The sequence below is a fragment of the Lactuca serriola genome, chromosome 9, assembly GCF_051521515.1.
Source record: "Lactuca serriola cultivar US96UC23 chromosome 9, Lser_US96UC23_V15, whole genome shotgun sequence".
NCBI classification, from domain to species: domain Eukaryota; kingdom Viridiplantae; phylum Streptophyta; class Magnoliopsida; order Asterales; family Asteraceae; genus Lactuca; species Lactuca serriola.
In genome coordinates this window covers 11,998,659-12,021,653 of record NC_136416.1, presented here as the reverse complement: position 1 = coordinate 12,021,653, position 22,995 = coordinate 11,998,659, and positions in this window count along the sequence as shown.

Genomic DNA, 22,995 nt, shown 5'->3' with positions numbered 1-22,995 from the left:
TGAACGAGCTAGCAGCAGCGTTGTTCGCATTCGACATCTACAAATAGAAAGGACAAAGATAAATTAGAATTTGAATCCCTAATTATCACCCAATAAGAAAAATTAGGGCTAGGATCCAACAATAATATTTACATATTAGAAAAGGGATGCCGTAATCTAACATGCAAACAATTTGAAGGTAAGTGAATGACGATTTACTAATTCTCCACCATGAAAACATAACTTTAAGTTCTAAATGTATTGAGAATTCCTAGGTTTTTGTTGACATTCATTGAACTTTTCAATGGCATGTTTATATCTCGATATGCCCCTCTCGTTTGTGACTGGGATACCGAGGATCACAAAGTGGGTGTGAATTACCATGCAAATTCACACGGTGCCTTCATTGTAACAATCACCTATTCGATGTGCCGGTAAACCACACACGCTCCATCGAACTATGATAAACAATGAATCACCCTTTGTCACCTTTGCTTAGAACCAATTAGTGTGCCGGTAAACCACACACGCTCCACTAACTTCTTAGCAAGGGTGCAAAGTGTAATTTCATGGGATTGCATCAATTCACTTTTCCTAAAGTAACTAGGATTGGGAAGTTTTGAAAAACATGTAGTTACTTTGTATTTCATATTATACTTTTAATGAGGAGATGAGGTTGCCCTGTCCTACCCATTCGGCTAACGACCCTCCACCGATCAAGCAAGCGGTGGGTGTGAGTGTACACCCATTAAGCGCCATTTTATAGGCAGCAACCTTATACCCACCTTATAGACCGGCTTCGTGAATGAGGCCTACTTGAGGGCAAGTTTTAAACTTTTCAAAACATAGGGGATCAAATAACAAATAATCTAAATTAACATTTAATCACATAATTATCCATATTTGATTTATTTAATTATTTCTTGCAAAACAATTTACCAATTTAATTAAAATAATTAATCAATTATCATATAAGGAAATTAATATTTAATTAATTGATAAATATCTTCAATTAGGTCAAGAATATACTCAAATATATCATAAAATCGGATTTATATTGACCTATTAAGATTATGGTAAGTATCCAAAAGATAAACAGCAAAAAATCCCGAAATTAGCTCTTTCTGACGCTCGAACTCGCCGAGTACCACAATGGACTCGCCGAGTTCATCAGGCAGAATCACAAAATTCGAATTTTGCAAGCAACAAACAAGAAACCAATGCATCAATTCAATAGAAACCAATCTAGGCTCTGATACCACTGATGGGTTTTGGCCATATGAACATTCCTATGTCCACATACAAACCCTAATGCTTGGATCTAGGTTTCTCTAATTGAACATGCATTGAATCCAAGACTTCTAATGACAATTCTAGTATAATAACATAAGAAATCAAATTTGGAAGATTACCTTGAATCACTTGCTTGAATCTTCTTGTCCTTGGAGCTTTAGAGTCACAATTGTCACTCCTCTAATGGCTTAAAAACACCAACTAGCAAGAGGATGATTATAGAGAGAGAAGAAAGGAGCTAGAAATCATCCAGGGTTCTTCCAAAAGCAAGAGTGCCGGTTTCATCAACTCCTTGGGTCTATTTATACTTGTAAGTCTCCTAGGGTTTCACCCTTAAAACCCTAATTGGATAACTTAGGCCCTAAGCAATCCAATACCCTAATGATAAGCCTTGGACGATTTTAAGGTCTACCCAAAGCCCTCAAAACCACCCCCCTTTATCCTTAAGGGTTTATAGCCCAAAATACAACTATCATTCAATTGACAGTTTATTCCCCTTTATTCAATTAATCTCTTTAAGTCACCAAATTAATTCCTAATTAATTTATGACATATATTAATCAAATAATAATATTATTATTCCTTATATTATTCTCATAATATATTAATAATATTTCTTCTCTCATTATAAATCATCTTGTCAAGTTGCTATGGTGAAGGAAACCCAAAAGGACCATGCACAACCGGGTCAAGTACTTGCCTAATATAGTTACAGCCTTAGACACTATTCCAACAGTTGGTGTTCGGACCATTGTTGATCTCTTACATAGCCGAATCATGGTGCATAGACCAAGGCGGCTTGTGTGACCGAACCATGGTGACAGGACCATAGTGATCTCTTACATAGCCGAACCATGATGCTTAGATCAAGGCGACTTATATGGCCCAACCGTGGTGGCCACATAATGGTGATCTCTTACACAGTTGAACCATCGTTCCTAGACCAAGGTGGCTTATGTGTAACGCCTGTAGATCCGGGCTAGTCAATTTGCAGATAATAAGGGTCGAAAATGACTTTTCGGCAAAAGATTATTTAGAATAAATAATCTTAACCAAGTTGTAGGATATGTTACAAGGTTTCTGTGTTGGGTTTGAGCCATAAGAACTTTCCTATGTGCACATGTAAACCCTAATGCTTGGATCTAGGTATCTCTAATTGAGCATGCAATATATCCAAGGCTTACAATTCTAGATCTAGTGTAAACAATTGAATCATATCATATGAAATCAGATCTAGAAGAATAACTTAAGTTGCTTGCTTGAAACTTCTTGTTCTTGGAGCTTAGAGTCACAATTGTCACTCCTGAAATGGCTTACAGACACCAACTAACAAGACGATGATCTTGAGAGAGAGAGAGGAGGTGAGGAAATTGGCTCTAGGGTTTCTTTCTTGCAAGTATCGCCGATTTCCCTCACCCAAGGGGTCTATTTATACTATGAGCTACTAGGGTTACACCCTTAACCCTAATTGAATAACTTAGGCCCTAAGCAATCCAAAGATCCTCTTAGATATGAGGCTTGGGCGATTTTAAGATATCCAAACCCTAAAATCCGTCCACCCTAATATCCATAAGTATACATAGCCCAAAACACAACTATCATACATTTTACAGTTTATGCCCCTTTATTCAATTAACCTCTTTAAGTCACCACATTAATTCTCAATTAATTTATGACTTATATCAGTCAAATAATATTGTTATTCCTTTAATATATTACTCTCAGAATATATTAACAATAGTATCCCTTCTCTCCTTACAAATCACCCTGTCAAGTTGCTATGGTGAAGGCAACCCAAAAGGACCATGCACAACCGGGTCAAGTACCTACCAAATATAGTTACAGCCTTAGACACTAATCCAACAGTCTCCCACTTGGATAAGTCTAGTAAATATATATGCAAACACAATCCGATTAGCAATCGTAGCTCTCAAAGATGCTGTCAAACTCTGATCTTATCAGTATCCTGTCCTTTAGATAAGGGATCGTATAGTCCTCTGTTTAGATATTGTGCGGACAATCTCATGGAACTTATGGTCCAGCAGTTGGTTTCTTGATCTTAGATTCATTTGACATAGAACTTAATTGAACACATCAATTCAGTCCTGACCGGGCCCGACACATAAGTCTAATCAAATCATCGAGGGGCCCTGATATCGCTTTTACCCTCTTAGGATAAAAGTAACAGATAAACTTCGACTTATATGCATTTAATATTTACTAGTCAACTATCCACAGCAATGCGTTTTATGACATCAATTTACTGATGCGGTTCCGCATTCTCAATGCACAACCAATTAATAAACAATAAACCATATATCTGGGTTTTAAGACCATATGATATTATTGTCTTGCGATCACTTGCGTTACATTCCATAAAGTGATTCCAGCAAGCGCGAGTTTATTCCAACGCTCAAAACTTGTTCATAAGCACTCATGAATGTTGCAACAAACCTTTGTTATGTCTAATACCTTTTAGACAATCTACACACCAATTCATGACAATATTCATTCATACCTACTTCCAACATATGAATGATTGTAGACCATCCAAATAATTCGATTATTCTTAATAACTCAATTATAATGCAAAGTGAAACAATAGTTAAACAATTAACATAATACAGTAGCTTTACTTATAAATAATACTCCTTTATTTAATCATCAAATGTCAATTACATTTATCTATTACATGTTTCTAAAACTATCTAATCTAAACTAATATCGTCTTTCAGCCCAATGCTCCTAGCGTGCTGCAAATGCATAACCCTACTCAGTCCCTTCGTAAGCGGATCTGTTGGGTTATCCTCTAACGATCCCCTCTTTACTACGAGGTGTCCTTCTTCTACTCGATGTCCAATAAAGTGATATTTTCTGTCGATATGCCGAGATCTACCATAATCCCTCGGTTCCTTGGTCAAGGCAACCGCTCCTTCATTATCACTGAAAATTTCCATAGGCTCCTTTATGGCAGGCACAACTCCAACGTCACCAATGAAGTTCTTCAACCATATCACCTCCTTTGACACTTCGCTCGCTGCAATGTACTCTGATTCCCATGTTGAATCAGCTACGGTATCTTGCTTGGAACTTTTCCAAGTCACTGCTCCTCCATTAAGAGTAAAGACCCACCCCGACTGCGAACGGTAGTTGTCCCTGTTGGTCTGGAAGCTTGCGTTACTATATCCTCGCACCTGTAAGTCATCACTCCCTCTGAGGACTAAAAACCATTCCTTGGTTCTCCAAAGGTACTTAAGGATATTCTTGACTGCAATCCAATGAGCTCTGCCAAGGTTCCCTTGATATCTACTGACCATGCTCAAAGCAAAGGCCACATCAGGGAGAGTACAAGTCATAACATACATGATTGAGCCAACTACGGAAGCGTAAGGTACTCGGCTCATCTCAACTATCTCGGCTTCTGTACTCGGAATTTGAGTCTTACTCAATTTGGCATTACTCTGTATCGGTAGTTCTCCTTTCTTCGAGTTTTCCATAGTAAAACATTTTAGTACCTTATCCAAGTAAGTATTCTGACTAAGTCCTATTAGTCTTTTGCTTCGTTCTCTCACTATCCTTATTCCTAAAATATAGGAAGCCTCTCTGAGGTCCTTCATAGAGAAGCACTTCCCGAGCCAGGACTTAACCTCCTGCAGAGTCGGGATGTCGTTTCCTATGAGCAGTATGTCATCGACATACAAAACGAGGAAGCTAACTATACTCCCACTGGCCTTGACATATACACATGATTCATCTTCACTTCGTACAAATCCAAAATCTTTGACTTTCTCATCGAAGTAAAGATTCCATCTGCGAGATGCTTGCTTAAGTCCATAAATGGACTTTTCAATCTTGCACACTCTATTGGGATGCTTCGTATCGACAAAACCCTCTGGATGAGCCATGTAAACATCCTCAACCAACTTCCCATTAAGGAAAGCGTTCTTGACATCCATCTGCCATATCTCATAGTCATGAAATGCAACAATGGCTAGCATCACCCTAATAGACTTTATTTTAGCAATTGGCGAGAAGGTCTCATCATAGTCAACTCTAGGAGTTTGAGTAAAGCCCTTCGCAACCAATTGTGCCTTATACGTGTGCACATTCCCATCCACGTCGGTCATTTTCTTGAAGATCCATTTTCTCCCAACCGTCTTACGTCCGGTCACATTGTCAACCAAATTCCAAACTTGGTTTTCATACATGGACTGAATCTCGCTATCCATTGCCTCTTTCCATTTTGCAGACTCTAGGCCTGCCATGGCTTCCTTATAGTTATTTGGTTCATCTAGATTTATTAGTGTACCATCACTAATATACGTGTCCCCTTCGGTAGTAATATGAAAGCCATAAAACTGGGATTGAAATCTAACTCTATCGGAACGTCTAAGAGGTAAGGACTCGTCAATTGGTTCAACCGGAGTTTCCTCGGGTTGAGCGCCAGTGATAGAGGATCCTTCATCGCTCGACTCTTGAATCTCTTCAACATCGATTTGCCTCCCACTGTCTCCTTGGCTTATGAGTTCTCGCTCTCGGAAAACTCCTCTCCTCGCAACGAAGACAACATTGTCACTCGGTCTATAAAAGAGATATCCAAAGGATTTCTGCGGGCAGCCGATGAAAATACACTGCTCACTACAAGGTTTGAGCTTGTTGTGAGTTTCTCGTCTTACGAAAACCTCACATCCCCAAACTGTAACACCTGGATTCCCATGTATGACATTTTGTTCCTTTATTTTTGGGTTTTGTGGGGGAACTCGGCGAGTCGGCGTCTAGAATCGCCGAGTATGGTCGCGGATTTGTACGCGAGTTCACAGCTGGACTCGGCGAGTTCATGAGTGGACTCGGCGAGTCCACGTTGTTTAATGAAACCCTAATTTCCAGGGTTTGAGACCTATTTAAAGGGCCTTATGGTCGTCATTTGCGGCCACCAACCCCAGAGAGAAACCCTAAAGAGATCTAGAGCGTTTGTGAGGAAGGAGAGGCTAATCTTGAACTTTGGTGGGTGCTTTTGCAAGAACGAAGTGTTTAAGGCAAGAGGAGGCTGAAGGAGGTGCGATTTTTGGTGGTTTTGAGCTCATATAGATTTCATTGAGGTATTATTCTCGGACCTTCTTCAGTTTTGGTGTTGATTCTTAGTGTTAGGGTTTTCCTAATCCTTTTATAGTTTGATTAAGTGGTGTATTTGGTCCCTTCTCGAGTTTGTGTTCTGGATCTACACCCAAAGAGGTCCAGAGACCTTAACCCCTGAAGCTTTATGAGTCACTTTGGAAGTCATGAGCTTGGAATGTCATTTTTGGGGGCTAAATCACCATTTTGGACAATTTCTATGTTATTTGTGTGTCAAGGTCCGAACTTTACGTGATTATCATGCTTGGGGAGGCCAGATCTATGATTGTATGGAACAGATCTGACCTCAGAAGTCGTTTTGAGTTTGTGCATGGCATGAACTCACCGAGTCCCAAGAACAGACTCGGCGAGTAGTATGAAGGTTGCCCGTTAATCACTTAGTGAGTGGACTTGCCGAGTTGGGGGAATGACTCGGTGAGTCAGGGAGAGTCAGGGGTCTGAGTTCAAGTTGGAACTCGCCGAGTTGTTCTTGGGACTCGGCGAGTTGAGTCAGGGTAGCCCCGCGATTCATGCCAGGTGGAACTCGTCGAGTCCAGGGAAGTGCTCGACGTGCCAAGAGAGGGTCTAAGAGAGTCAGTGGACACGTGTAGACTCGCCGAGTCGCCCTTGTGCACTCGCCGAGTCGGGTCAAGTTTGACCGTTGACCTTGTTGACTTTTAGGGTTAAGTACAGTTGTATTTATGAGAGTATTACTTTATGTGATTAGGCGGAGGCTAGATCATACTTCTTCCGAGTCAGATATTTTCCGAGACATCGAGGTGAGTCTTCTCACTATACGTTACCTAGAGTGGTACTATGTGATGACCAGAGGGTCTTATGTGTTATGTATGAGATTATGTGTTATGTGATATTTGTATGTTGTATGATGATATAGACCGGACCGGAGGGTGTAACGAGCTATGACCGGACCTAAGGGTCCAACGAGCTACGGGACCGGAGGGTCCCGCTGAGACACATTGACCGGAGGGTCGTATTATAGCCTTGAGTGGCGTATGTGCAGTATGAGGTGTTTTGGGTAACTCACTAAGCATTTATGCTTACAATTGTTGTGTTATGTGTTTCAGGTACTAGTGATGAGCGCGGGAAGGCGTCAGCATGATTTGTACACACACGCATTGGAGTTTTTGTAGAGATTCTGGGGTAATGTTTTGTGATAATAACATTTGATACAATGTGTTTGACATTATTTATGAATGAATGAATGTTTTTAAAAATGAAAAATTATTTTGAAAATTTACATTGTTACACAAACCTTGATATGTGCCAACGAGGGAGCTTTCCCTGTCCACATCTCGTGAGGTGTTTTGGCAACCTTCTTTGTAGGGACTCGGTTAAGGATATGGGGGAAGTCTCTAAGGCATACCCCTAGAATGAGATAGGTAGTGAAGCACGACTCATCATAGAACGAACCATGTCTAACAGGGTTCGATTACGCCTTTCTGCCACACCATTCAACTGTGGTGTCCTAGGTGGCGTCAATTGCGAAACTATTCCGCATTCCTTGAAAAAGTCATGGAATTCAAGACTTAGGTACTCTCCTCCTCGATCGGATCGAAGCACCTTGATTTTCCTGCCCAATTGATTCTCCACTTCATGTTTGAACTCTTTGAACTTTTCAAACGTTTCCGACTTGTGCTTGATTAAGTAAATATACCCATATCTACTATAATCATCGGTGAATGTCACGTAGAAGCGGTTCCCATTCTTTGTGGTGGATCTAAAGGGCCCACACACGTCGGTGTGTATGAGATCCAATAAACCCTCACCCTTTTGATAAGTGCCAGTGAAGGGTGACTTGGTCATCTTTCCGAGTAAACAAGATTCGCACGTGTCATCTTCCCTAAGGTCGAATGACTCCAACATTCCATCCTTTTGGAGTTGGGCTATGTGCTTCTTGTTGACATGTCCAAGACGACAATGCCACAAGCATGCTTTATCCATACTATTGGAAGAATCCATACACAACACATCATTTCCTAGGTCATCTACAACCATAACAGTTTCATAAATTCCATTACAAGGCATTGCTTCAAAATATAAAACACCATTTAGATAAGCATAAATCGAACCATTATCATTATTAAACGAATATCTAAATCCTTGTCTAAATAAACCATGAAAAGAAATCATGTTCCTTGCCATATCTGGCGAGTAGCAACAATTATTTAAATCTAAATTCAATCCATTACTAAGCACTAGAGAATACACTCCAATCTTGGTCACATGCGATGATCTTCTATTCCCCATGATTAGATTTATTCTCCCACACTCCACATCCTTATTTCTTCCTAGTCCCTGCAAATTAGAACAAATGTGATAACCACATCCTGTATCAAGAACCCAAGAAATAGGATGAGATGAATCATTAGATTTAATTGTGTAAATACCTGCGAAAGATAGCTTGATCTTCCCATCCTTGATGGCTTGCAGATATTCCGAGCAACTTCTCTTCTAATGCCCTATTTTGTGGCAATGATGGCACTCTGCCTCCTTTGGGTTTGGGTTGGGTTTAGCAGGGTCAACTTTGGTCCCACTAGAAGAGGAACCATCTTGGGACTTTCCCTTGCAGTGGTTCTTTGAAGAAGCCTTCCTCTTCTTGCCCCTTCCCTGCCCAATAGCCAAAACAGGAGCAGCGGGTGGATTGGGAGTTAGTGCAACAGACTTGTCCTTGAGGTTGCTCTCAGCAGTCCTTAGGATCCCTTGGAGTTTGCTTAGGGTGACCTCTTCCTTGTTCATGTGGTAGGTCATCCTAAATTGGTTGTAGCACGAGGGCAAGGAGTGAAGAACGATGTCGATAGCCAAATCTTCCCCAAAGTTAACATATCTTTGCATCTTTTGCAAGTGCATGGTTAGAGAAACTCCACTTCCCATCTTAGCAGTGATTATATTCGTTATGATCTCATAGCGCTCTTGCCTCGCTATTTGGTGGTATCTCTCCATCAAGTCTTAATGCATCTCATAAGGATAAATGTCCTCATAGGACTTTTGGAATTCGGGGTTCATCGTGGCTAGCATGATACAATGGACTTTCATTGCATCACGCTAATGGGTCTCAAAGACAGCCATTTCTTTGGGAGTAGCAATTTATGGATTGATCTTTTTGAGCTTCTCATTGAGGAGATACTCTTTGTCCTCGTAACACGTAATCGTGCGAATGTATCTTATCCATTCGCTAAAGTTCGACCCGTCAAAAATAACTTTTTGACAAAGGCTCATTAGCGTGAATGAGCTAGTAGCAGCATTGTTCGCGTTAGACATCTACAAATAGAAAGGAACAAAGTTTGATTAGATTTAAGTCCCTAATTAACACCCAAAATAAAAATTAGGGGTAGGACCCAACAACATTATTTACACATTGAAAAAGGGATGCCGTAATCCAACATGCAAATAATTTGGAGGTAAGTGAATGACGATTCACTAATTCTTCACCATGAAAAACATAAGCTTAAGTTTTAAATGTATTGAGAATTCCTAGATTTCTTTGAGATTCATTGAACTTTTCAATGGCATGTTTAAATCTCGATATGCCCCTTTATTTTGTGACTGGGATGCCGAGAATCACAAAGCGGGTGTGAATAACCATGCAAATCTACATGGTGCCTTCATTGTTACAGTCATCTATTCGATGTGCCGGTAAACGACACACGCTCCATCGAACTATGACAAACAATGAATCACCCTTTGCCACCTTTGCTTAGAACCAATTAGTGTGCCGGTTAACCACACACGCTCCACTAATACCTTAACAAGGGTGCAAAGTGTAATTTCATAGGATTTCATCAATTCACTTTTCCTAAAGTAACTAAGATTGGGATTTTTATGAAACACGTTTAGTTACTTTATATAGATTCATTATACTTATTAATGAGGAGAGGATTGCCCTATCCTACCCGTTCGGCTAACAACCTTCCACCAGTCAAGCAAGCGGTGGGTGTGAGTGTACACCCATTAAGCGCCATTTTATAGGCAGCAACCTTATACCCACCTTATAAAATGGCATCGTGAATGAGGCCTACTAACGTTAAGACTAGCATTTTAAATTATACATATATATATATATATACATATATATATATATATATATATATATATATATATATATATATATATAAAGCTTGTAATATTATATTAGTATAGTGTTGAATTTTAAACTTGTAAAATTCTAGGGTTTGAAATTTAAATTATTCAAATTAAACTTTTAATCACAAAACTTAAATTTCAAAACTTGAGGACAAGTTTTAAACTTTTCAAAACATAAGGATCAAACAGCAAATAATATAAATCAACTAATTAGATTATTTAAATTTGATCTAATCAATATTACTTGCAAGACAATTCACCAATTTAATTAAAATAATCAATTATTATCATATAAGGAAATTATTATTCAATTAAATGGTAATTATCTTTTGTTTCGTCAAGAATATACTCCAATATATCATAAAATTCGTATTTTAATAACCCAAAACAATTTAGGGAAGTATTCTCAAGCAAAACAGCAAGAAATCCCGAAATCGACTCTTTCTGGCGTTAGAACTCGCCGAGTTCCACTGTGAACTCGTCGAGTTGAAGCTACTCACCGAGTCCACAATGGAACTCGCTGAGTTCATAAGTCAGAATCATATAAATCGAATTTTTCATGCAAAAAGCAATTAACCAAAGCATCAATTCAATAGAAATCAATCAAAGCTCTAATACCACTGTGGGGTTTGAGCCATAAGAACTTTCCTATGTGCACATGCAAACCCTAATTCTTGGATCTAGGTTTCTCTAATTGAACATGCAATGTATCAAAGGCTTAAAATTCTAGATCTAGTGTAAACAATTGAATCATATCATATGAAATCAGATCTAGAAGAATACCTTAAGTTGCTTGCTTGAAACTTCTTGTTCTTGGAGCTTAGAGTCACAATTATCACTCCTCTAATGGCTTACAACCACCAACTAATAAGAGGACGATCTTGAGAGAGAGAGAGAGGAGGTGAGGAAATCAGCTCTAGTGTTTCTTTCTTGCAAGTATGGCCGATTTCCTTCACCCAAGGGGTCTATTTATACTATGAGCTACTAGGGTTACACCCTTAACCCTAATTGAATAACTTAGGCCCTAAGCAATCCAAAGATCCTCCTAGATATGAGGCTTGGGCGATTTTAAGATATCCAAACCCTAAAATCCGTCCAGCCAAATATCCATAAGGATACATAGCCCAAAACACAACTATCATACATTTTACAGTTTATGCCCCTTTATTCAATTAACCTCTTTAAGTCACCAAATTAATTCTCAATTAATTTATGACTTATATCAATCAAATAATATTATTATTACTTTAATATATTACTCTCACAATATATTAACAATAATATCTCTTCTCTCCTTACAAATCACCCTGTCAAGTTGCTATGGTGAAGGCAACCTAAAAGGACCATGCACAACCGGGTCAAGTACTTACCAAATTTAGTTACAGCCTTAGACACTAATCCAACATTCCGTGCATATAATGAACGCCGAAATCTGAGTTAGAACGAAGAAATTATGACTCGTCGAAGTTTCGCGACGGAACCGGCACGACACCGGGAGACGTAAATAGTGAATTTTTGATAAAGGACTTTTTAGCCTTAGTGATCTAAACAAAAGTTGTAGTATTCGTTAAACCGAGAACGTACAAAAAAAAAAGAACGCCCAAATCTGACTTCGTATGAGGAAGTTATAAATTTTCTAAGATTTGGCTTAGAAGTGCACAACCCGAAACTCGAATTTTAGATGGAGCGGTTTGTGGCCTACGCGACCTAAATGAGAGTTGAAGATCTCATTAATAGGAACTCAACGGTAAAAAGACAGACGAAAACAGAGTCCGTATGTAGAAGTTATGAATTTTACGCGGACATTTAATAGTATAATCTCCTCGTACTGTTAAATTTAAGATCGGTCGAGAATTAGCCAACGGAGTCAAAATTAAAGTTGTAGATCTTATTTTTACCTACGCATGGATATAAAGAACATCAAAAACAAAGGTCGTATGTGAAAGTTACGGATTTTAGAAGTTGGAAGTGTGCTGTGCGAAAATGGATGATGTGGCACAATCTTGGCCATTGCTTTCTCCGCAAGTCTTGCCACTAGATGGTGCCATGTGGCACCAAGTTCAGCCATTTTCACCCTATAAATAGAACTTCTCTCACCCTCATTTTCTTCACACATTTCCTATTCTTTCTTCTTTTTACTCTCTCTCTAGAACCTCTCTCTAGCCCCGAACCCCCCCCCCCCCCCCCGAAAAGCCTAGGGAACCTCCCTAGCACGAGGCGGAAGCCCCGGAGAGCTCGACGGCTCCGAGAAGAAGAGCTTTTCCGCACGGGAATGCTGCTCCAAGCAAAGCCCGGTTTTCTATAAAACCCGCTGTAAGTGAGCTACACCTACGCTATTTTTTTTATAGCTTTTATTTAATTATAGTAATGTTATTAAGAACTAATAATAAGTAATTGGGCTAATATTATGGTTTATATAAGTATTGTTTAGCGCTTATATAATAGTAATAAGAGCTAGACTATTAATTAGTCTCGGCGAATAATAGACTGAACTCTAGTGGTAATAATACTAGGTTTCGTCGAAGGAAAATAGAATCCTTAAAAGCGAAGCGCTGCCCGAGTTTGGAATCATCACTTTAAAAAGTGAGTGCATTGTTACTTTCATCTTACACATAGATATGAAGTATTTTAATATAAATTACGTGCTATATGTGCATATTGTCTGAATACGTGTTGTCTATGCTGGTGAAAGATTTTTATACATGTTTTAAATGATTTAAATTGTATACGTATTTTATATATACGAATATGTTGGGTATGACATGGGTAGATGAATGATGAGAGATAAAAGATGATGTGAGTAAACATTGGTAGCTATAGATTTAATGCCTAATAAACATCGATAGCTATGGACTTAGTGCCTATTGGACAAATACTGATAGCTATGGACTTAGTGCCTGATAGGAATTGGTAGCTACGGACTTAGTACCTATTAGATAAACACTGGTAGCTATGGATTTAGTACCCCGATGAATAAACTATAGCAGCTATGGAATTAGTGCTTTACGAACGAGTATTGGCAGCTATGGATTTAGTGTCAGTCCTATAACCTGGAAGCAAAGGACTTCGTAATAAACGAATAGATGACTCTTAAGATAGATCCTTAAGACTAAAGAAGATAATGCGGATGGGTAATTGGGTTGATTGTTTAAACATAATAATTATATTGTTGTGGGTTGAAAACCATATGTACTCACCAGGTTTCCCAACCTGACCCACTCAATTTATTTATATCACAGGTGTTGATATGATGTCACATTACACTGACAGATTAAAGAGATGCAGATCACTAGTGTAAATAAATGTAAGTTCCGTTTATGCTTATGTTTCTGTATTGACGATGACATCCCAATGTTTTAAAATGAATAAAAATACTTTTCTTCGGAAATGCTTTGATAACGTATTTATCATGTTTTACTGGGAACAAATTCCGCGATATTTTTATTAAAAGAGGTACTCTGATTTTTATAAAGCATAAACAAAATCGGTCTTTTCAGGCCGTGAAAATGGGGATGTCACAGTTGGTATCAGAGCATTAGTTTAAGCGAACTAGGAATATGGATTTATTTCTAGACTTAAACTTAGAATGCTAAGCAATGATTGTGAGGAGTGTGTCTAATAGATTTAGGTAATACACCTGAATAGACACAAGCACTAGCTTATTTTAGGAATGATGCCTAAATTGCTTTTACGTGCTACATGATTTGTTATGCTATAGTTTGATCGGATCTATGGTCTGTTGCCGATCGGATCTGGAAACCTTATGTGTTTAGGATTCTAAACGTATGAATATGATATTAGAACTAGCATATAAACGTTTCAGAGTGATAAGGATGATTTAAACGTCAATCCATAATAAAGATCTAGATTCCCCTTATTCGGTGTATAGATTAAGATGGAAAGGACCCGTAACGGAAACATGAATGCAAATGAGAATAGGAATCAACCCCCGATGATTCAGAAAATACCTGTCGTAGTAGAAGATATACCTGAGCCAATCACCATGGCTGGAGTACAAGCCATGATTTGGACTCTGTTAGCTGAACAAAGGGTAGAAATGAGGCGGATGTCGAATAGGGACGAACCTACTATGCCCACTGAGCAACCCGAGCTAATTCCCAAGCAATCGGAGGAAGGGAACTACAGCCGCCAAGTGAGTCAAGTGGGGACTCAAGGTGAACGAAGGGATGGCCTAGAGAGGAGAAACGACAAGGATGGGCGAATGTACAAGAATTTCTTAGGTGCGAAACCACCGAGTCTCTCAGGAAGCCCGAAGCCGGTTGAGATTATGGATTAGATCTCTGAGATGGAGATGGTGTTTGAGAGCTACAGCTATAGCGAGAAACAGAAGACTGTCTTCGCAGTAAGGCAGCTGAAAACTGGAGTCTTGAGCTGGTGGAAGCTATTAGCAGATACGATGCCACGAGGAGAAGCCCTAAGGATGTCATGGGAAGAGTTCTTGGAACAGTTGAAAATGCAGTACTGCTCAGAGATAGATCTGATAGACCTAAACAACGATTTTCAGAACCTGAAGAAAGGGAACATGAGTGTTGATGAGTATGCCACCGCATTCATTGAGAGGATGAAGCTATTTCCTTACTTGGTTCCTACTGAACTCTCCAAGATTGATAGGTTTGCTAACGGATTGCCCACTGACTTTGGCCCAATGGTCAAAATGGCAACTACCTTGAAAACAGCTGTTAGGGCAGCTATGAACGTAGAGACCCTACTAAGAGAAAAGGGTCTAGAAAAAGATTAGGCAGGAGAGAAGCGGAAGTTTGAAGGATCTTCAAAATCCAAAAAAGAAAGGAAATTCTCAAAGACTGAAGGAGGAGGAGGAGGTGAAACTAAGTGGTGCGAGAAGTGTAAAAAGAAACACTTTGGGAAGTGCAACGAAGAACTGACTTGTTACAAGTGTGGAAGGACTGGTCACTACTCCAAGGATTGTACACATAATGATAAGGTATGCTACGGATGTGGAGGCAAGGGGCCCCTGTCTAGAAATTTCCCAAAGAAAAACGAGGCACCAAGGCCAAGGGCATTCCATATGATCCTCGACGAAGCGGAAAACAACGCGAGGAACCAAGGATAAGGAACCCATACCCGAAGATCGAGTTATGAGTTAGCCAAAGAGATAGAATCACATGGTGTAGCCTATTAGAGGCATAGTCTAGGGTGAACTTGAACACCTATGTAATAGTTTCAAGAAATAATACAGCCTTCGTTTTGTTATCTGATGTGTTAAACTATTATGTGATTTTCTTGGATGGTGACTTGGAAAACTGCGAGACAATACTTGTGACGAGTATGAGTAGGTGTGAAAGGTAGTAGATGCATATACTATCGGAAGCACATGACTCACGCTTGGATCAGGGAAAGTTACAAGGTTACCAAGAAGCTAGTAATTGATACCGTTTTATTCAAGCATGTCGTTACCATCGTTTCGGTAATGACTAAGAAGATTGTTTTTATTCCGATCCTAAAGGTCATATCAAGTTGAGTCCGACTAAGATAAGTATGTTACGTGGTTCAGAGAACCAAGTTCGATGTAACATCCGACTTAAGCCAGAAGATTGAAGATAGTCAAAGCGATTGTGATCATTGTTAAAGTAAGAAACTTGTAGTTAGAAGTACTACGATGTGACTAAATCACATAAGAACATGAAGATCATGATTGGAAGTCTAACATAAGATAAAGAGCGGATGCAAGATCGAGCACCGCCTGTAGTCAAGGAGTCCAAGAGTTAGATACTCGTTCGAAGAAACATCAAAGTTATGACTTAGGATGAAGAGATAACGTATGGAGTCACCATGAGAGCGTTGTTGCCTTGATGATTCCGGGACGTAATCATCCTAAGGGGGAGATAATTGTAACGCCCGTAGATCCGGGCTAGTCAATTTGGAGATAATAAGGGTCGAAAAAGACTTTTCGGCACAAGATTATTTAGAATAAACAATCTTACACAAGTTGTAGGATACGTTACAAGGTTTCCGTACATATAAAGAACGCCGAAATCTGAGTTATAACGAAGAAGTTATGACTCGTCGAAGTTTTACGATGGAACCGGCGCGACACCGGGAGACGTAAATAGTGAATTTTTGATAAAGGACTTTTTAGACTTAGTGATCTAAACAAAAGTTGTAGTATTCGTTAAACCGAGAACGTACAAAAAAAAAAAGAACGCCCAAATCTGACTTCGTATGAGGAAGTTATGAATTTTCTAAGATTTTGCTTAGCAGTGCACAGCCCGAAACTCGAATTTTAGATGGAGCGGTTTGTGGCCTACGTGACCTAAATGAGAATTGAAGATCTCATTAATAGGAACTCAACGGTAAAAAGACATACGAAAACAGAGTCCGTATGTAGAGGTTATGAATTTTACGCGGACATTTAACAGTATAATCTCCTCGTACTGTTAAATTTAAGACAGGTCGAGAATTAGCCAACGGAGTCAAAATTAAAGTTGTAGATCTTATTTTTACCTACGCGTGGATATAAAGAACATCAAAAACGGAGGTCGTATGTGAAAGTTACGGATTTTAGAAGTCGGAAGTGTGCTGTGCGAAAATGGATGATGTGGCACAATCTTGGCCATTGCTTTCTCCCAAAGTCTTGCCACTAGATGGTGCCATGTGGCACCAAGTTCAACCATTTTCACCCTATAAATAGAACCTCTCTCACCCTCATTTTCTTCACACCTTTCCTATTCTTTCTTCTTTTTACTCTCTCTCTAGAACCTCTCTCTAGCCCCGAAACCCCCCCCCCCCCCCCCCCCCGAAAAGCCTAGGGAACCTCCCTAGCACGAGCTGGAAGCCCCGGAGCGCTCGACGGCTCCGAAAAGAAGAGCTTTTCCGCACGGGAATGCTGCTCCAAGCAAAGCCCGGTTTTCTATAAAACCCGCTGTAAGTGAGCTACACCTACGCTATTTTTTTATAGCTTTTATTTAATTATAGTAATGTTATTAAGAACTAATAATAAGTAATTGGGCTAATATTAAGGGTTATATAAGTATTGTTTAGCGCTTATATAATAGTAATAAGAGCTAGACTATTAATTAGCCTCGGCAAATAATAGACTGAACTCTAGTGGTAATAATACTAGGTTTCGTCGAAGGAAAATAGAATCCTTAAAAGCGAAGCGATGCCCGAGTTTGGAATCATCACTTTAAAAAGTGAGTGCATTGTTACTTTCATCTTACACATAGATATGAATTATTTTAATATAAATTACGTGCTATATGTGCATATTGTCTGAATACGTGTTGTCTATGTTGGTGAAAGATTTTTATACATGTTTTAAATGATTTAAATTGTATACGTATTTTATATATACAAATATGTTGGGTATGACATGGGTAGATGAATGATGAGAGATAAAAGATGATGTGAGTAAACATTGGTAGCTATAGACTTAATGCCTAATAAACATCGATAGCTATGGACTTAGTGCCTATTGGACAAATACTTATAGCTATGGACTTAGTGCCTGATAGGAATTGGTAGCTATGGAATTAGTACCTATTAGATAAACACTGGTAGCTATGGATTTAGTACCCGATGAATAAACTATAGAAGCTATGGAATTAGTGCTTTACGAACGAGTATTGGCAGCTATGGATTTAGTTCCAGTCCTATAACCCTGGTAGCAAAAGACTTCGGAATAAACGAATAGATGACTCTTAAGATAGATCCTTAAGAGTAATGAAGATAATTGGGATGGCTAATTGGGTTGATTGTTTGATTGTTTAAACATAATAATTATATTATTATGGGTTGAAAACCATATGTACTCACCAGGTTTCCCAACCTGACCCACTCAGTTTATTTATATCATAGGTGTTGATATGAAGTCACATTACACTGAGAGATTAAAGAGATGCAGATCACTAGTGTATATAAATGTAAGTTCCGTTTATGCTTATGATCTGTATTGACGATGACATCCCAATGTTTTAAAATGAATAAAAATACTTTTCTTCGGAAATGCTTTGATAACGTATTTATCATGTTTTACTGGGAACAAATTCCGCGACATTTTTATTAAAAGAGGTACTCTGATTTTTATAAAGCATAAACAAAATCGGTCTTTTCTGGCCGTGAAAATGGGGATGTCACATTATGTGATCGAACCATGGTGATCTATTACATAGCCAAACCATGGTGCTTAGACCAAGATGGCTTATGTGATCGAACCATGGTGGCCAGACCATGGTGATCTCTTACATAGTCAAACCAAGGTGACTTTTGTGATCGAACCATGGTGATCACTTACATAGTCGAACCATGATGCTTAGACCAAGGCGGCTTGTGTGATCAAACCATGGTGGTCGGACCATGGTGATCTCTTACATAGCTGAACCATGGTGATTAGACCAAGGTGGCTTATGCGATCGAACCATGGTGATCTCTTACATAGCCAAACCATGGTGCTTAGACCAAGGCGACTTATGTGATCGAACCATGGTCGTCAGACCTTGGTGATCTCTTACATAGCCGAACCATGATGCTTAGATCAAAGTGACTTATGTGATCGAACCATAGTTTTCAGACCATGGCGATCTCTTACATAGCCAAACCATGGTTCTTAGACTAGGGTGGCTTATGTGATTGGCCCAAGGTGTCCGGACCATGGTAATCTCTTACAAGGCCAAACCATGGTGCTACCATGGTGCTCGGACCATGGTGATCTATTATATAGCCAAACCGTGGTGCTCAGACCAAGGCTGCTTATGTGATCAAACCATGGTGGTCGGACCGTGGTGATCTATTACATAGCATAACCATGATGCCTAGCCAAGGTGGCTTATGTGATCAAACCATGCTGGTTGGACCATGGTGATCTCCTACATAACCGAACAATGGTGCTCGGACCAAGGCGGTTTAAGTTGTGAGACGACTTTTTTGTTTACTCGACTTATATACGACAGTGTGTGATTAAATAATATAGAATATTTCTAAATAAAATTCTTATTGATCATCGAAGCATACAATTACATCATAATAGTCACTTTCAGTTGTTCCTCTCGATTCCAAAAATTTCCCAAAAGAGAGTACATTTTGCATTGATGTAGTCTGGCCGAGATCCTCTATGCCTAGGCCTTTTTTCACTTTCGTCGTCACCTAAAACTAGAAACATTTTGAGTTGTACATATTCCAAGTCCTTGGTAAACATCTTCCCTACATACATTCCACTAGATAAGAACCATTCCTCATATCTTCTATCACTCTGTATGGGCCCTCCTAATTGAGGCTTAACTTTCCCTCGTTCTTCTGCATGCTTGCCTCATTCATCCTTAACACCAGATCCACTACGCATAGGCTCAACCCCGGACACTCTTTTTATAGTATCGTTCTATCATCGCCTTGCACGCAACTTGTCATATAGCATATTTGATTGTCTTTTCCTCCAATTAATACAGGTTGACCCGTAGATCCGCACTGTTTGAGTCTACGCAAGGATATAATTTTCAGGTGTTTCGGATGCTCACCTCTATCGGGATCAATGCTTTGGTCCCATACACCAAGCTGATTAGTGTTTCTTTAGTGGGAGTCTAAATTGTTTTTCGATACGACCACAAGACATGCTATAGTTAGTCCATCCAATTCCCTTACATCTTTCCTAATCCTTTTTTCATTCCTTTCATAATGGTCTTGTTCGTCACTTCCACCTATACGTTTGCTTGAGGATGCGCCATTGAGGTGAAGGTTTTCATGATACCCTTATCCTTGCACCATTTTTAAATGGATTTTCGGAAAACTGTCTCCCATTGTTGCTGATAATGACATGCGGCAAGCCGAACCGACAGACTATTTGTCTCCAAATGAAGGAAACAACCTTCTTTCCTCTGGTGACTGTCTCTGCTTCAGCCTCAATCCACTTGGTGAAATAATCAACGACTACTATAGAGAACTTTAGCCTTCTAGGAGCCTCTAGGAATGGACCTACTATGTCAATGCCCCATTACAGGAAAGGCCAGGGACTCGTCACACTCATTATCATTGCGGATGGTAAATTAGGCACATCGGAGTGGATTTGGTAGCTATGGAACTTTCAGACCACTTCGTTTGTGTTGGTCGTCATCGTCGGTCAAAAGTACCCCGTACGAAGGATTTTCTGCACCAACATCCTGCTCCTATGTGTGATCCGCAATCCCTTGCGTGAAGGTCTCGTACGACCAAATCGACCTCCCTATTGCCCAAACATTTTAGCCAATACGTTGAGTATCCCTTCCGATACAACCGCCTCGAGTATATGGTATAATTTGATGTGTTGACTCTGATGATATGTGCCTCTTTCTCGCATGAGGGCAAGTGTGCTTCCTTCAAGTACCTGATATACGACCCCATCGAAGAATCTTCTGCTTCTAATTCTCATACTTGTTCTACTTTGTCCACGATAATTATTTTTGGTAACGCTTCCACACAAACTTTTTCAACCAATGGTGATAAACTATTGACGCTAGTTTGCTCAATGATTCGGCCTCTTTGTTCTTTGATCTTAGTACTCGAATTATCTAAAATTCATCGAACTTATTGACCGCTTACTTTGCCTTCTTCAAATATTTCTTAATGTGTTTCTCTTTGGCTTCATACAAACCATTGATCTGGTTCACAACCAACATGGAATCATTGTATTCTTTTACCTTCAAGATGAGCATGCTTGTAGCCAGTTGTAAAATGGCCAGGAATGCCTCTTATTTAGCTTCATGACTGGAACACTTCGAATTGAAGTGAAGAGCATAAGTAACTTGCTCCCCAATAGGGAATTCTAATACCACTCCTACTCCAGAACCATCATAACTTGAAGCCCCATTAGTGTGTAATATCTAGTGTTCATCGTTTACAACCCCCTATTTCTGCTTTCGTCTTTAAACCATGCACCTTAATAGCATAGACATTTATCTTCTCCTTCTACTTTGGCATCTCCCTCAGGAAGTCTGCCAATACTTGGGCCTTGATGCCTACCCAAGGCTTAGAGACAATATCATATTCCCCCAAATCTATGGGCCATGTCGTCATTCATCTGGATCTCTCTGGCTGTGTTAAAATTTGTCGAATAGGTTAACCAATCAGGACCGATATTGGATGCGCCTGAAAATAACTTCACAATCTCTTAGCTACATATACCAAGGAAAGGATCAATTTCTCAATCAAGGAGTAATTGAGTTCGACACCCTGCAATACTCGACTAACGAAATAAACTTGCTTCTCCTCCCTTTCTGCTATAAGAATTGCATTGATCTCATCTCAATTGGTGGACAAGTAGATTATCAAGGGATCATTTGGCCTTAGGATTTCCAATATTAGTATTTTCCTTAAGCAGTCTTTCAAATTAAGAAGAGCCTCCCCTGCTTCTTTCGACCATGCCACATCACTCTTCACTACTTGATAGAACGAGAGTGATTGTTCTGCAGATTTTTCCAAAAATCTTCCCAATGTTGCTAGCTTCCCTTTCAAACTCTGCACATCTCTTACGGTACATGATTTCTTCAGATCTAGGAGTGTTCTTAATTTTTCAGGGTTCGCCTCAACCCTTCAGGGGAAACAATGTGACCTAAGAATTTTCCTTTCAACACTCCGAAGACACACTTTTTCGGATTGAGTTTCATATTTGTTTCTCATCCATATCATCGTTTCTTCTACATCCTTCAAGAATCATTCGTCTCCCTTGATTTTAATAACCATGTCATCCACATACATTTCTGCATTTTGTCCTATCTATTTTTCAAAAACCTTATCGACCATTATTTGATACGTTGACCCTATATTCCCTAAACCGAATGGCATCCTTGTATAGAAAAAGGTCCCCTTCTCCATATGAAAAGTTGTCATGCCCTCACTTCCTTCGCTAATTGTATCTGATGGTACCCTTTATAGGCATGTAAGAATGATTTCCATCGATACCGTTCAGGTGATCCCACCTTCTGTTCCATCTCTCGTAACGGGTACCTGTCTTTTGAACAATCCGTGTTTAGGTTGGTGAAATCTACATACATCTCATCGTTCTATCCCCTTCCCTTACTAAGACCAGATTAGAAACCCATTATAGGAACTGAGTTTCACACACCACCCCTGCCCGCACCAAACCTGTTACTTCCTTGTTGATAATCTTATTCCGGTACTATGCCATTAATTCCTTTTTCTGCTTCATAGGGATGAACTCGGGGTCGATGTTCAGCCTATGCTCAATTATTATGACTGGGATGCCCATTATATCCTTCACATTCCAGGAAAAACATCTTCATACATCCATAAGAGCTTTTTTATCCCGTCCTTCAAGTCTTGCGGTAAGGATGAACCTATTCTCACATTCTGATCTTTATACATAGGATTATGGTTATAATTTCCTATTCAACTAAGGAATTACCTTCGGCCGTCGGGCCCTCACATCCCTGCCTCCGTTCTTCAACACAAATCTGATGTTATTGATGCAGGGGGGATGCTTCTTAGGTTGATCACACCATGATCTGATGGAAACCTAACTAAGTCGTGCACTGTCGAGGGTACTGT